The following is a 14878-nucleotide window of genomic DNA, read 5'->3' as shown; positions in this document are numbered from 1 at the left end:
AAAAATGCATACTTACAACTTTTTCAGATTTAGTACCGCTTAAAGAGTGCAATTCTGATGCAATTTGTGAAACAATTAAATTTTACTTAAGAAATAATACCTTGGATTCGCATAAATTTGTTGCAATTGGAACAGATAACGCTTCTGTAATGATAGGAATCAATAATGGCGTATACGCTAAACAAAGCCGAAGCACCTGCTTTGATTTTGGTACGTTGCCTCTGTCATTCATTACAATTAACAATTTCCCACGCTACAAAAGAAGGCCTTCCAAGAAATATAAAAATTCTTATTAAAAAAACATTTAATTGGTTTTCTCATTCTGCGATTAGACAATCCAAATACAAAGAACTCTATTCTTTTATGAATGATGGAAATAAACCATTGAAATTAGTACAATGTAGTGAGACTCGTTGGATGTCAATTCAGATCGCTATTGATAGAATTTTGAAACAATGGAATGATTTAAAAGCAAATTTTAATTTGGCTAGAACAAACGAAAGATGTTATACGGCAGAAATTTTGTTCTCAATGTTTGATGATCAAAGAAATTTCTTATTTCTTTTATTTCTTAAACCTGTACTTGATGAAGTTCAGAGAATAAATAAAATATTTGAATCTGAGAATAATGATCCTACGAAGTTGTTAAATTTAATAGAATTTTGTTGTTCTAACATTGTTATTCCAGGAACAAATATAACAAATGATATAGTGATTGAAAACCATTTAGCACTCAATCCATATTTAGGTTATTAGTTTAAAACTGAAATAAACAATTCTGCACTGTTAGATGAAGAAAAGAAAAATATTCGTAGTCGTTGCGTTGCCTTCCTTTTGTCTCATAAAACAATTTCGGCAAAGGTCACCTGACAATATATCAATTTTGAAATAAACTATAATTAACTATAATTTTATAATTTTATAATGTTTTTTTACTGTATGTCTTCACTACGAGTCTGTATAGTGAATGTAAGCGTATTTTACATACTCAAGAGGATATTAGTTTATATTTTGCTTCTTAAGAAACCTAGCTACACGCCAAATTCTGCTTCACAGTGATTATGCGAGTAGACCTTGGTTCATAATTTCGCCAATTTTACAAGTTAATGTTAATCTTCTTTCAATAGCAAATTTTATTCATATTACTTTGTATTATTATTACTATTATTTTGAAATTTTTAGATCCGTTTTTCATCCACTCTATTGTCACCTTGTAACTTTTGTAACATTAGAAAACTTAATATGCGTAAAAATTTTAATTTTACGCGTATTGTCTAGTGCAGTGATTCTCAACCTTTTTTTCGTCACGATACACTTAGTAATTTAAAAATGTGGCGGCACACACAGTAACTTTGGTAAGTACTGCAGGATGTCATTACAGTGATTTTTAAACGCGGTTGGTTATTTAAGTCACATTGTCTAAATGCTTTGGTAACTACCAGCAGTTACCAGTAACACCAGTTAAAATTTCCAAAAGCGCCCTAGGAACGTAGAACGTATTGAACTACTTGTCTGACGTCACTTGTGTACGCGTATTTGCAGTGGAGGCACACTAAAGTGCCGCAGAATAGTCGTTGAGAATCACTGGTTTAGTATATCAGAGACTAAACGACCTAATGCTAAATTTATTATTTATTTACAAAATATTCGCTCAATATTAAAAATAAGTAGCACTTCTAAATGATTTTTACAGCTTTTACTTTTCGGGCTTGTTACGTATAAAACACGGAAAGTATTGAAATCGTGTCAAATTTTACTCATCGGTTTTTTTTTTTTTTTTTTTAGAAAAATTTCGACGTTATGAAACTCTCTGAATCCGAAAAGTAGACAAAAACCTGGAAAAAATTCCGGGAAAAATATGATAGCTTGTGTTTAAGGGACATTGTTGCCATTAAATTTCGGTGGTTAAAAATCGAAGGGGTGGGGAGATAGAGGGGGATCATTTGTCATATCCAGAGTGGGGTCTGACTTAACGAAGTTTTTACTCGTTATTAGCATTTATTATTATTATTATTATTATGTTGGGTTAAGTGAGATATACTCGGTTAACACCGGTGGCTGTGTACTATGCCGGACCAAAGTCAAGGCATAGTAACCAAAACAGAAATTAAAGAAGTGTGTGTGTCTGTATTCAGGAATTTTCTCACAATATGACATGTATTCAATATAGTGGCCTTCTGTAGTGTGATGTATGTGTTTCTATTCAATTGTAATGTGCCCAGGCTTTTGTGTAGTGTGTGGTATGACACCTGTAGAGGAGAGAACAACAGGTACAATAAGCACCCTATCCATCCTCCACAGATGCCTTATTTCCTGGGCGAGTTCTGTGTACTTGCTAATTTTTTCAGTGCATGCGTTTTGTATATTGTGAGTGTTTGGAATGGATATGTCTATAATGTATGTGATTTTATTGTGTTTGTCAATGAGTGTGATGTCTGGTCTGTTGTGGTAAATTGTTTTATCTGTGATTATGGCTCTGTCGTAGTACATTTTGTGCGTGTTGTTTTCCAATACCGTCTGTGGAATGTATTTGTAATATGGTTCGTAAATGTCTACTAATTTGTGTTTCCTTGCAAGCTCTTGGTGTATTATATTTGCTACTTGATTATGTCTGTGTAAATAATCTGTTTGTGCCAAGAGCTTGCAACCAGAGGTGATGTGTTGTATAGTTTCTGGCATGATGTGACATTTTCTGCATGTGTCATTTGTGAGTGTTGCATCTTTGAGTATGTGTTTTCTGTAGTTTTTAGTATTTATGACCTGATCCTGTATGGCAATCATGAATCCTTCCGTCTCCCCAAAGAGGCATCCCCGAGCTAACCAGCTGTTTGACGCAGTTTTGTCAACAAAATCCTGGGCCAGATCGTAAGGATGCCTGCCATGGAGTGCCTTTCGAGCCCACGATTGCTTAATGGTGTCTATGCTTTTTATATGTTGTGTTGTGTCCATATGATGTGAGTGTAAGTTTAATGGTGTGTTATTCGAAGTCTGCTAGAGTTACTGCTTTATGTAATTGTGATGTTTCTTGTTTTTTGTAGAAAAACTCTCGCAGTGACTGTATTTGTTTGTAGTGAAGGTTAACTATGTCAATCAGGCCACGTCCGCCATCTTTACGTGGAAGGGTTAATCTTTCTGTGGCGGATTTAGGATGATGTTGTTTATGCTTAGTAAGTGTAGTTCTTGTTTTCCTTTGGAGTTGCTCGAGATCTGTGTGAGTCCAATGTATAACTCCAAAAGAATATGTGAGTACTGGGATGACATATGTGTTTATTGCTTTAACTGTGTGTTTTGCATTTAATTGTGTTCTGAGAATAGCATTTAACCTACTTTGGTATTCTTTAATTAATCTTTGCTTTATTTGTGTATGTTCTGTTAGTTTGGCCTGTTGGAATCCTAAATACTTGTAGAACTCGCCCTCTTCCATGGATTCAATAATGTCTCCATTTCCAAGTGCAAAATCTTCTTTCTTCAGGATTCCTTTTTCTATGTGAACTGTTTTGCATTTATCTAGGCCAAATTCCATTTGTATGTCCTTGGTGTATGAATGTGTGAATTGTAGGAGTTGATGAAGTTGTTTTTGTGTGGATGCATAAAGTTTTATGTCATCCATGTACATGAGATGTGACAGTGTAAACTGTGTTGTTTTTTCGTGTCTGATATTGTAACCATATTGCGTGTTGTTTAACATGTTGGATAATGGGTTCAGGGCTAAGCAGAACCAGAGAGGACTCAAGGAATCTCCTTGAAATATTCCTCGCCTAATAAAAATTTGGTTTGTTTGTATGGAAGTGTTACTAACCCTGAGATGTAGTGTTGTTCTCCAGTGCTGCATAGTGTTTTGAAAGAATGCAATGAGTGATGGATGTATTTTGTACATGTGTAGAATATGTAGCAGCCAACTGTGTGGAACACTGTCGAATGCTTTTCTGTAGTCTATATATGCCATGTGTATGTTTCTGTGTTGTTTGTGTGCTTGCCGTAGAATGACTGAATCTATGAGTAACTGTTCTTTGCATCCCCTGTGGTTTCTACGACAACCTTTTTGCTGTTCTGTTAGAATGTCGTGTTCTTCAACGTGTTTGTATATTTTGTTTGCGATACAGGACGTCAATAATTTGTAGAGTGTTGGAAGACATGTAATTGGTCTGTATTGTGTGGGGTCTGTGGTATTGTTGTTTTTAGGTTTCATGTAGGTGATGCCCTGGGTAAGAAAATTTGGCATGTCTTGTGGATTGATGATGATGTGTGTTAGATGTTTAGCTAGTTCCTGGTGCAGTGATGTAAACTTTTTGTACCAGAAATTGTGAATGTTGTCTACACCAGGTGTCTTCCAGTTGTGTGTTCTGTTAACAGTGTATTGGAAATCATGTATGTTTATTTCAACACAGGGCATAGTTGGTATGTTGTGCAAGTTTCTGTTCTCCTCCTCGATCCAGCCTGCTTCAGCATTGTGCGTGACAGCACTGGACCAAAGAGAAGACCAATATGTTGTGAGTTCTTCTTCTGTTGGTGTGCCACTGTGCTGTGTATCAGTGTTTGCTTTGTTATTAATTTGTCTGTAAAAGAGTTTTTCATTGTTTGTAAATAATTTATTTTGTTGTTTTCGTAGTGTACATGTTTTGTATCGTTTGAGTCTACGTGCTTTGGCAGCAAGTTTTTGTTTTTGTTTGTATCAATGTATTCTGTAATGCTTGTGTTGTGATGTTCATGTTTTGTGTGTGTTTTTATTTTCTTGAAAATGTTTTTGAGCTGTTTCCTTAATTTGGGTGTTATGTTGTTTTTAGTGTATTGTGTTAGCCTGCCTAATTGCTGTCTAATGTCATTTATTTGTGTTTCTATTCTTCTCTGCCAGGCAGGCTTGTGATAGAATTGTGTTTTCTGTGTATTTGTCTGTGATTGTACTTTCAGTCCATGGTGTGTCACTACTGTGACTGCCCCAGCATAAACTAATGTATGAATGTCTGCGAGTGTAGAAATTGAATGAATGTAGTGTGATAGTAAGTGAGTGTTTACATAATTTAGTGTTTTTCCTACTTCCTTCGACGTGTTGATTTTTGGTATTCGTGGTCTTTGTGTGGGATCTGTGCCTGTATATTTAGTGAGTGTTTCCTCAAATATATGTGAGAGTGTATTAACTAAATCCATGTCTATGTTATTAGTGATGGATGAGGAAGTGTCTGTAGTATCATTAGTGGTAATTGTTGTATGTGTGTTATTATCAATGCTTGTTGCTGGATTATCCTGACAGGTTACATGATCTTCATTAATGTTAGATGTTTCTGTCTGTTGATGTATTTGATCAGCAACCTGTTGTTTGATAAGTTCAAGTGTTGTTTGTGGAATAAGGTTGTTGTGTATAATTGTTCTTTTTTGATCAACAACCCTTTGTTCGGTGACAGTGAGATGAGGATACTGTTGTGTGAATCTATGGTGTAGTTGTTGTCTGTATGCTGTCATGTTTGTTTCGAGTTTTGTGGTGGTGTAATAAGTACGGATGATAAACTCGTTCATTTCTACTGTCCATTTCATCCGTTGGCGTGGTTTTCCAGCCTTTGTGGTCTGTGGATGCATTGCCACAGAAACACCAAGGCTGGGTTGGTTCCTCACATCTGTTGAGGGCATTGCAGTAGCCATGCTTAGGCCGGTGCTGCTTTCGCCACCGGTAACCAAGGGAGACTGTGACCTATTTTTCGAACGTGAGCCTCTGCCTAACCCACGAACGCGGACCTTGTTAACCCGGGCGACGTCCGAGCCGGTATCACACTTTGATCTAGTTATTACCATGATGAATATCTCCACAGAATGTGGGCGTGGTCACTCTTAGCTTCATTTCTCCCCATAGACCTTACTGGCATGGGTGTCCCTACCAGGAGCTTATGCTCCAGCCTGCATTGCCCTATGGATCAGTAAAATTACTGGGCTCTCCCACCACGACCAGGTGGTGACCACGGGAGAGTTATTATTATTATGTTAAGTTAGATATACTCAGTTAACACCGATGGCTGTGTACTATGCCGGACCAAAGTCAAGGCATAGTAACCAAAACAGAAATTAAAGAAGTGTATCAGTGTGTGTGTCTGTATTCAGGAATTTTCTCACAATATGACATGTATTCAATATAGTGGCCTTCTGTAGAGTGATATATGTGTTTCTATTCAATTCTAATGTGCCCAGGCTTTTGTGTAGTGTGTGTGGTATGACACCTGTAGAGGAGAGAACAACAGGTACAATAAGCACCCTATCCATCCTCCACAGATGCCTTATTTCCTGGGCGAGTTCTGTGTACTTGCTAATTTTTTCAGTGCATGCGTTTTGTATATTGTGAGTGTTTGGAATGGATATGTCTATAATGTATGTGATTTTATTGTGTTTGTCAATGAGTGTGATGTCTGGTCTGTTGTGGTAAATTGTTTTATCTGTGATTATGGCTCTGTCGTAGTACATTTTGTGCGTGTTGTTTTCCAATACTGTCTGTGGAATGTATTTGTAGTATGGTTCGTGGATGTCTACTAATTTGTGTTTCTTTGCAAGCTCTTGGTGTATTATATTTGCTACTTGATTATGTCTGTGTAAATAATCTGTCTGTGCCAAGAGCTTGCAACCAGAGGTAATGTGTTGTATAGTTTCTGGCATGATGTGACATTTTCTGCATGTGTCATTTGTGAGTGTTGCATCTTTGAGTATGTGTTTTCTGTAGTTTTTAGTATTTATGACCTGATCCTGTATGGCAATCATGAATCCTTCCGTCTCCCCAAAGAGGCATCCCCGAGCTAACCAGCTGTTTGACGCAGTTTTGTCAACAAAATCCTGGGCCAGATCATAAGGATGCCTGCCATGGAGTGCCTTTCGAGCCCACGATTGCTTAATGGTGTCTATGCTTTTTATATGTTGTGTTGTGTCCATATGATGTGAGTGTAAGTTTAATGGTGTGTTATTTGAGTCTGCTAGAGTTACTGCTTTATGTAATTGTGATGTTTCTTGTTTTTTGTAGAAAAACTCTCGCAGTGACTGTATTTGTTTGTAGTGAAGGTTAACTATGTCAATCAGGCCACGTCCGCCATCTTTACGTGGAAGGGTTAATCTTTCTGTGGCGGATTTAGGATGATGTTGTTTATGCTTAGTAAGTGTAGTTCTTGTTTTCCTTTGGAGTTGCTCGAGATCTGTGTGAGTCCAATGTATAACTCCAAAAGAATATGTGAGTACTGGGATGACATATGTGTTTATTGCTTTAACTGTGTGTTTTGCATTTAACTGTGTTCTGAGAATAGCATTTAGCCTACTTTGGTATTCTTTAATTAATCTTTGCTTTATTTGTGTATGTTCTGTTAGTTTGGCCTGTTGGAATCCTAAATACTTGTAGAACTCGCCCTCTTCCATGGATTCAATAATGTCTCCATTTCCAAGTGCAAAATCTTCTTTCTTCAGGATTCCTTTTTCTATGTGAACTGTTTTGCATTTATCTAGGCCAAATTCCATTTGTATGTCCTTGGTGTATGAATGTGTGAATTGTAGGAGTTGATGAAGTTGTTTTTGTGTGGATGCATAAAGTTTTATGTCATCCATGTACATGAGATGTGACAGTGTAAACTGTGTTGTTTTTTCGTGTCTGATATTGTAACCATATTGCGTGTTGTTTAACATGTTGGATAATGGGTTCAGGGCTAAGCAGAACCAGAGAGGACTCAAGGAATCTCCTTGAAAAATTCCTCGCCTAATAAAAATTTGGTTTGTTTGTATGGAAGTGTTACTAACCCTGAGATGTAGTGTTGTTCTCCAGTGCTGCATAGTGTTTTGAAAGAATGCAATGAGTGATGGATGTATTTTGTACATGTGTAGAATATGTAGCAGCCAACTGTGTGGAACACTGTCGAATGCTTTTCTGTAGTCTATATATGCCATGTGTATGTTTCTGTGTTGTTTGTGTGCTTGCCGTAGAATGACTGAATCTATGAGTAACTGTTCTTTGCATCCCCTGTGGTTTCTACGACAACCTTTTTGCTGTTCTGTTAGAATGTCGTGTTCTTCAACGTGTTTGTATATTTTGTTTGCGATACAGGATGTCAATAATTTGTAGAGTGTTGGAAGACATGTAATTGGTCTGTATTGTGTGGGGTCTGTGGTATTGTTGTTTTTAGGTTTCATGTAGGTGATGCCCTGGGTAAGAAAATTTGGCATGTCTTGTGGATTGATGATGATGTGTGTTAAATGTTTAGCTAGTTCCTGGTGCAGTGATGTAAACTTTTTGTACCAGAAATTGTGAATGTTGTCTACACCAGGTGTCTTCCAGTTGTGTGTTCTGTTAACAGTGTATTGGAAATCATGTATGTTTATTTCAACACAGGGCATAGTTGGTATGTTGTGCAAGTTTCTGTTCTCCTCCTCGATCCAGCCTGCTTCAGCATTGTGCGTGACAGCACTGGACCAAAGAGAAGACCAATATGTTGTGAGTTCTTCTTCTGTTGGTGTGCCACTGTGCTGTGTATCAGTGTTTGCTTTGTTATTAATTTGTCTGTAAAAGAGTTTTTCATTGTTTGTAAATAATTTATTTTGTTGTTTTCGTAGTGTACATGTTTTGTATCGTTTGAGTCTACGTGCTTTGGCAGCAAGTTTTTGTTTTAGTGTATCAATGTATTCTGTAATGCGTGTGTTGTGATGTTCATGTTTTGTGTGTGTTTTTATTTTCTTGAAAATGTTTTTGAGCTGTTTCCTTAATTTGGGTGTTATGTTGTTTTTAGTGTATTGTGTTAGCCTGCCTAATTGCTGTCTAATGTCATTTATTTGTGTTTCTATTCTTCTCTGCCAGGCAGGCTTGTGATAGAATTGTGTTTTCTGTGTATTTGTCTGTGATTGTACTTTCAGTCCATGGTGTGTCACTACTGTGACTGCCCCAGCATAAAACTAATGTATGAATGTCTGCGAGTGTAGAAATTGAATGAATGTAGTGTGGTAGTAAGTGAGTGTTTACATAATTTAGTGTTTTTCCTACTTTCTTTGACGTGTTGATTTTTGGTATTCGTGGTCGTTGTGTGGGATCTGTACCTGTATATTTAGTGAGTGTTTCCTGAAATATAAGTGAGAGCGTATTAACTAAATCCAAGTCTATGTTATCAGTGATGGATGAGGAAGTGTCTGTAGTATCATTAGTGGTAATTGTTGTATGTGTGTTATTATCAATGCTTGTTGCTGGATTATCCTGACAGGTTACATGATCTTCATTAATGTTAGATGTTTCTGTCTGTTGATGTATTTGATCAGCAACCTGTTGTTTGATAAGTTCAAGTGTTGTTTGTGGAATAAGGTTGTTGTGTATAATTGTTCTTTTTTGATCAACAACCCTTTGTTCGGTGACAGTGAGATGAGGATACTGTTGTGTGAATCTATGGTGTAGTTGTTGTCTGTATGCTGTCATGTTTGTTTCGAGCTTTGTGATGGTGTAATAAGTACGGATGATAAACTCGTTCATTTCTACTGTCCATTTCATCCGTTGGCGTGGTTTTCCAGCCTTTGTGGTCTGTGGATGCATTGCCACAGAAACACCAAGGCTGGGTTGGTTCCTCACATCTGTTGAGGGCATTGCAGTAGCCATGCTTAGGCCGGTGCTGCTTTCGCCACCGGTAACCAAGGGAGACTGTGACCTATTTTTCGAACGTGAGCCTCTGCCTAACCCACGAACGCGGACCTTGTTAACCCGGGCGACGTCCGAGCCGGTATCACACTTTGATCTAGTTATTACCATGATGAATATCTCCACAGAATGTGGGTGTGGTCACTCTTAGCTTCATTTCTCCCCATAGACCTTACTGGCATGGGTGTCCCTACCAGGAGCTTATGCTCCAGCCTGCATTGCCCTATGGATCAGTAAAATTACTGGGCTCTCCCACCACGACCAGGTGGTGACCACGGGAGAGTTATTATTATTATTATTATTATTATTATTATTATTATTATTATTATTTTATAAAATACAAATCTACTCTCAAATTTAAGTTGTCATTTTATAATAACTAATAATATAAAAATTATTTTATAAAATAATCTCATAACAGATGGTGCCATTGACAATTTTAATTTTATGATATTAGAGAGGTTGAGGCGCAAGTACAAACTTAAACTTGTACGGCAAGCAGAAGTACACGTTTGACGTTTTAAGTCCAAGTAAGACCACGTGACTCAGTGAACGTCGCGCATTGGCTCCCGGGAAATTTGTTGAAAAAATGGCGGGTACCATTTAACATCGAGGATTACCAGCAAAGGTAAATAAACAAATTAAATTGTTTAAAAGTATTTATAGGATGTTTAATAACACTAAATAAATATTTTTAATTAGCGTCGTGTCTCCTACCGTACGATCGGACAATAGAACTACCTCATACTTTTGTCCAGGGAAGTAGTGACGTATGTAAATTCGAAAGCAGCTCGGAAAATTAATTTTCAGAAAATTTTCAAACGTATGACGCTGTTGATGATAGAAGATGCCGTGGAAGAACAAACCTACCTTAAGATAAACTATTAGGAAGACAAATATATATTAATTCTATAGGCACTTCGCATCACTTGTTAAAAAATTGAATAATTAAATAATTTCTGGATTAAAATCGTCTGTTTTTTTACAATATTATTCGTAAATGCTTAAATAATCATTATTTTAATAAAATACGTCATAATTCTAACCACAAACACAAAAAAAATGAAGAAGTTTAAGCCCGAACGTCTTCTCTCCATTCTAGACGTATCAAACGCCATTATCGACCGTATAGAATTGCCAGATGGCGGCGCTCGTCCGTACGCCGTTCACGTTTTGGGCTGAATACGTGCGCCTCAACCTCTAATATGTTTAAGGGCGCGTTTGGAAATTCTAACCGGTAACACCGCGGTAATGGTGACTGACGTCATCAGTCATAGCCTGCTATTCCGGGCAATTAGTGCATTTTTAAACACGCTTGTTATTTTGTGGTGTTCAACTTAGCAGAAAGTCGAGAGATGATATTAATTCTGTCATTGCTCTCGAATATCGATTCAAAATCATATGACGATGATGATTCGGCAAGTTCATCAAAAGATGAAAGTGAACTTGTAGAATTTTTTAAACAAATACCGGAAAAAATTTATTTTTGTTTAGTTTATACTGGGAAATCAATAATTTTGTAGCATTTGCTGGCTATTTTCCATGCTGTCTTGCCTCATCTGAAATTTGGGACGACATGACTTTCTGATCTTGTTCGCTTTGTGTGTGTGGAAACAACTCGTCGAAATTTTAAGTGCAATATGACCAAAACGGTCCGGTAATATGACAGACATATCATATCAGAGAGAATAGGCGCCTCAGCACAGCACCGCCGCTCTAGTTATACTTATTTATTCTATGAGCCAGGGCTATTTTACAACCGAAACTGGCTGGAAAATAGCCCTGGCTCATAGAATGAATAAGTATCAATAGTCGGTACGTGGTGCAGGCAGTTGGTGGCTAAGAAAAACTCTATACGTACAGGTGAGAAGTCTAGTGACGATAAAAACGAACGAAAAGAACTGGGTCGCTATCGACAACAATGAGTGACGTGAGTGGGTTGAAGCTGACGAAAATCAAATGGGGTAGGGAGTCACCCTTTCGTCGGAGGCCATCTTTCGACAAACAGACAATTCTATCTGGTAATTGTCTTTTGGGGTTCTAGATGAAATAACCACAGAATTTAACGGGTAAAACAAATTTATTTGGAGCTCTAGTACAGAGGGTGTCAGCAGTACCATGGGCGTGGTCAGAATGGCTGACCGGGAGACAAAGGGCTAAATCTAGTGGTACGGTAAGTGTTGCCAGGTTGGCCACATACTTCCTCCCCAGTGACAATGCTCAGGAACCTGGAAGGGAAACGTACAGTTCGTCCAGAACGAGTTGTCCGTGGGCAAGGTGCCTTGATTTATGTGGTCTCATCCGGCGGGTGGTCATTTCTATCCACAGGTCCATTTTTTTTTTTTTTTTTTTTTTTTTAAACTCTTTCCGCCCTGTGGGCACTAAGAGGGCCTCTTTTAGTAGGCTCATTATGGGTTCGGCCAGGCCCACAATGGGGCGACCGGGTGGTGAGGGACGGGGCCCGACATATCCGAACGGGCCACCCCCGAAAAATTCCTGGGGATTATTCGACCCAGTTCGGATTCGATCCCGGGTCCCCAGAGCGGTAGGCTGCCACCTTGACCGCTCGGCCATCCGGCCGTCTTAAATTCCACAGGTCCATTGTCACTGTTGGAGGATGGCGGAGAAGTGGTTGTATCTTTAAGAAAGAAGGCGGGTTTGAGACGGTCGATTAAAACAGTTTGTTTCCCATGAGGTGTATCTAAGTCGAAGTGTTTCTCTGAGCATCGTAAGACATGGAAAGGGCCGTCGTAGATTGGTTGTAATGGTTTTCGTGATGCATCATGGCGCACGAAGACGTGCGAGGCATTCATCAACTCGGGGTGTAAAAATATATTCTTAGACGAGTGGTGGACATCTCTGACCGGGCGGATCGACCTCATATGATCCTTCAACCTGCAGATCAAGGTAGGAAAGTTGTCTCATGGTCAACGAGGAGGTCAGAAGGCAGTGCAACGGGTTCGCCGTACGTGATCTTTGCTGCTGTAGTGTTGTAGTTGGGGATGACATAGGATCTTAGCCCCAGAGGATGGTTGGGAGTTTAGCAACCCAGTTATCAGTCAGTTGAGCTCTCAGCGAGGACTTTAGCTGACGATGCCACCGTTCAATTTTCCCATTTGCAGCTGGGTGGTATGCCGTTGTTTTAATGTGGCTAATTCCCAGGGCTTTGGTGAGATCAGCAAAAAGTTGGCATTCAAACTGGCGACTTCTGTCAGTGGTTATAATACGTGGTATGCCAAACCGTGCAATCCATGTAGAAAGGATTACATTGGCTATAGTCTCAGCTGAGATGTCTGCCACCGGTATGGCTTCTGGCCAACGTGAAAATCTGTCTATGATTGTGACTAGATAGGTAAAGCCTTGGCAAAATGGCAAGGGACCCACTATATCCACATTGATGTGAAAAAACGGCGATCGACTTGGCTGTAGGTCCCCACTGCACTGTTAGTATGTCTTCCTACTTTGACTCTCTGACAAGGAATGCAGGTTTTAGCCCACAATCTGACATCTTTCCTTATTGATGGCCAAATAAAGCGTTTGCTGACCAGGTCCACTGAACCTCTCATTCCCGGATGTGCTAACCCATGTAGGGAGTCAAAAACTAGCCGGCGGTACTGTTCAGGTACATAAGGCCTGTGTTTGCCTGTTGAGATATCGCATGTCACTTCAATGCCGTTATCGAGGCAAACCTTTTGAAATTTCAGCGAACATGTTTGTGATTGTTGAAGTTGAGCAAGCTCTTGGTCCACAGCTTGTGCAGCGGCAATATCTTCCAGGGGTATTCCTGTTGGGAGAAAAATAGAGCTAATTCTTGAGCAGACATCTGCAGCTACGTTATCCTTCCCTGGTATGTACCTGATATCTGTGGTAAATTGGCCAATGTAGTCTAAATGACGGAGTTGGCGAGGGATGCCTTATCTGAACGTTGCTGGAATGCGTAGGTTAGGGGCTTATGATCAGTATATATCGTGAAATTCCTGCCTTCTAAAACGTGGCGGAAGTATCGCACTGCTGAATATGCTGCTAAAAGTTCACGGTCATATGTGCTATAGTTGACTTGTGGTTTGGTTAGCGCTTTAGAAAAGAAGCCTAGAGGTTCGACAATGGAACTATTCTTTTGTTGAAGAGCTGCGCCTATTGCGAAATCTGATGCATCCACCATCAACATCATTGGAAGATCAGTGGAGGGATGGGCCAAGAGGCAAGCACCTGCTAGTTCCTCTTTAAGTCGTTCATAGGCTGCGATTGACTCTGGGGTCCATTGCACTTTTCGTTTATCTCTTTTCCTGGTGTCTTTGCACAAATCAAAAAGAGCTTGTTGCGTGCGTGCCGTGTTGGGAAGTGAACGTCTATAAAAGTTGACCAGCCCTAAAAATTTTCGGAGCTGTTCTATAGTATCCGGGCGTGGAAAGTTTCGGATGGTTTGAACTCGTTCGGGCAGGGGAACAATTCCTGCTTGGGAGACGTTATAGCCCAGGAAAGAAACCTCCTGCACACCAAAAACACACTTTGACAGGTTGATGTTGATGTCATGCCTGTGGAGTCTAGTGAATAGTGTTCTTAAATGGGATACGTGCTCCTCCTCTGAACGAGATGCGACGAGAAGGTCATCAAGGTACGAGTAGACAAAGTCTAATTCACGTAAAATATTGTGGATATATCTTTGAAATGACTGGGCAGCGTTGCGTAGTCCAAATGGCAATTTTAAAAATTCAAATAAGCCAAAGGGTGTGATCACAGCCGTTTTTGGAACGTCCTCTGGTGCCACAGGTATGTGGTGAAATGCCCGCACCAGGTCTATTTTAGAAAAGATGGATTTGCCTCTGAGTTGGCAATTGAAATCTTGAAGGTGGGGTATCGGGTACCTGTCTGGTATAGTGATAGCGTTCAAGGCCCGGTAGTCCCCACAAGGACGCCATGAACCGTCCTTCTTTGGAACAAGATGTAGAGGGCTGGACCAGCAACTTTTGGAGGGCCTGCATATTCCCTTGTCTATCATTTGTTGGAATTCCAGCTTTGCCTGTGCGAGCTTATCAGTGTTGTCAAATGCACGTGGTGAAAAAATAAGTCCGACGAGAGGATAAAGAAAATTTTAACAACTTTATTTTATTTTTCACCCGCGTTTGTTAAATTATACAGGACTCTCGATACACGTTTGTATTCCGACACTCCTTTTACAAAATCACTTAAAACTCGGCAGAATCGTAGTCGAAAAACTCGCGACAAAAGAATTGATGTACGCGACGCGTTACA

The sequence above is a fragment of the Centruroides vittatus genome, unplaced genomic scaffold (assembly GCF_030686945.1).
Source record: "Centruroides vittatus isolate TY-2023 unplaced genomic scaffold, ASM3068694v2 contig_290, whole genome shotgun sequence".
Lineage (NCBI taxonomy): Eukaryota > Metazoa > Arthropoda > Arachnida > Scorpiones > Buthidae > Centruroides > Centruroides vittatus.
This window is presented reverse-complemented; position numbering follows the sequence as displayed.